The sequence below is a fragment of the Hemiscyllium ocellatum genome, chromosome 1 (assembly GCF_020745735.1).
Source record: "Hemiscyllium ocellatum isolate sHemOce1 chromosome 1, sHemOce1.pat.X.cur, whole genome shotgun sequence".
NCBI lineage: Eukaryota > Metazoa > Chordata > Chondrichthyes > Orectolobiformes > Hemiscylliidae > Hemiscyllium > Hemiscyllium ocellatum.
Window position 1 is genome coordinate 128,723,088 of NC_083401.1, and position 2,178 is coordinate 128,725,265.

At 51.3% G+C, this 2,178-nt stretch overlaps 1 protein-coding gene across 1 annotated transcript in view; it reads left to right on the forward strand.

Annotated features, from left to right (window-relative positions):
* Positions 1 to 1,761: 1,761 nt before the first annotated feature.
* The window catches only part of ccni (cyclin I), a 39,943-nt gene continuing 39,526 nt past the window's right edge, over positions 1,762 to 2,178 (forward strand). Inside the window, exon 1 of the mRNA XM_060825769.1 lies at positions 1,762 to 1,850. The gene's annotated coding sequence lies outside the window, so the exon portion shown is untranslated. The remainder of the gene's footprint in view (positions 1,851 to 2,178) is intronic.

The following is a 2,178-nucleotide window of genomic DNA, read 5'->3' on the forward strand; positions in this document are numbered from 1 at the left end:
CCTGAGGATCTCCTGCACAAAGGTTTTGAACCTGAAATGACTGGAATCTAATAACCACATTCATCTTTTATTTTACATATGATTCCATTCAATGGAAAGTTTTGTCCTGATTCCCATTGACTCTAGTTTTGCGAGAACTCATTTGCCAGATTTGTCAAATACTGCTTTGATGTCAAGAACAGTTACACTCACCTCATCTCAGAAATTCAGGCTTCTTTTGATTTGACTGCCTTTAACACATGAAAGTGTTAGCACAGTGGGTAGTATACAAGAGGTGAAGACAGTTTATTTATGTTACTGTCACACAGAATGTAATTTATAATTTTGACAAGTATTATGACAAGCAGAAACCTAAACATATTGAAATATGGTGTAAAATAAAACCAAGAGTTACAGATGCTAGAAGTCTGAAACAAGAGCAGAAATTATTGGAATGGTCACTGAACTTGAAAGATAACTCTGCCTTCTCTCCACAGATGTTTGCTGAGTTTCTCTAGCTATGTTTGGTTGAAATACTGAGTTTTAGGAAAGAGGGGCAATTTTTCTCGGAGCATCAAAGGCTGAGGGGTGACCTTATAGAGGTTGATATAATCATGAAGGGCGTGCATCGGGTAAACAGACAAGGTCTCCGGTGCGGGTGTTGGGGGGGGGCTTCCAAAACTAGAGGACATAGGTTTACGGTGAGAGGGGAAAGATTTAAAAGGGACCCAATGGTCAATTTTTTCAAAGGGTGGTGCACGTATGGAATAAGCTGCGAGAGAAAGTGGTGGTACAGTTACAACATTTAAAAGGCATCTGGATGGGTATATGAACAAGGTTTAGAAAGATATGTGTCAAATGGGACAAGATTTATTTGGGCTATCAAGCAGCAGAGTCTGTTTCCATGCTGTACAGCTCTAATGACTCTGTGCACGAATTTGGGTGGCAACAACGCATTCAAAGACTACAGAGAAGGGGAGTTTGGAAATGCGTCAGAATTCTACAAGGACGGAGGAGCTCAAAGTTTTTTTTTCCCCCCAGAAGAGAGTATTCAACAGATTTCCAGGAGTTAAAAGTCACACAACACCAGGTTATAGTCCCAGGTTTAATTGTGTGCTTCCAATTAAACCTGTTGGACTATAACCTGGTGTGATTTTTAACTTTGTACACCCCAGTCCAATACCAGCATCTCCAAGTCATGATTTCCAGGAGGAAAGAGTAACAGCAGAAGAAATAAAAGAGAATCAGTTCACACTATACCCTCTCCCCCCTCCCTCCTGCCGCCCAGAGCCGTGTTTACAGGCACCGAGCTGCATTGTGGGAGTCCAGTCCTCACAACCCTACCTACAGCGATTGTGTCTATCCACAGGATTAATATAGTGCTCAGTTAATCCATCACTTTCGGCAGTTGTTCTCCTCTGGAGGCTGCAGCTCGCCTTTTATTGTGGTTTGCGGGGCGATCTGTCGGGGAAGGCGGCGAGACTGTCGGTTTATTGGCGTTTCTGGGCCTAAACGCGGATGTAGTTAGTCGGTGAGATGGCAGGGCCGGCTCTTTTTTCGGGTCGCGGCCTCCCGGTGAAACGGCTCCTGAGGCCGAGGACCCACCCGAGCCCGCGGTACCCGGTACCCAGGACCCAGCCGCGCCCCTGGTACTCGGTACCCAGGACCCAGCCGCGCCCCCGGTACTCGGTACCCAGGACCCGCAGGAGCCCATGTGAGCGCCACAAGGGCCCACGCAGATCACCGTCTGTTCCCCGCTTTCCCGTAGAAGGTCTGAGCGCCGAAATGGAGGAGTGAAGCGAGCGGCAGTCAACGGGTTCATGGACCAGATGATCCAGTCCGACTGTCAACATCGCAGCTTCGGAGGGGAGGTGAGGGGTCAGGGAGGGGTCAGGGGGAGGTGAGGGGTCAGGGGTCAGGGGGAGGTGAGGGGTCAGGGGTCGGGGGAGGTGAGGGGTCAGGGGGAAGAGGGGGAGGTGAGGGGTCGGGGAAGGAGGGGGGAGGTGAGGGGGAGGTGAGGGGGAGGGGGGAAGGAGGGGGGAGGTGAGGGGGAGGGGGGAAGGAGGGGGGAGGTGAGGGGTGAGGGGTCGGGGGGGGAGGGGGAGGTGAGGGGTCAGGGGGGAAGGAGGGGGGAGGTGAGGGGTCGGGGGGAAGGAGGGGGGAGGTGAGGGGTCGGGGGGGAGGTGAGGGGTCGGGGGA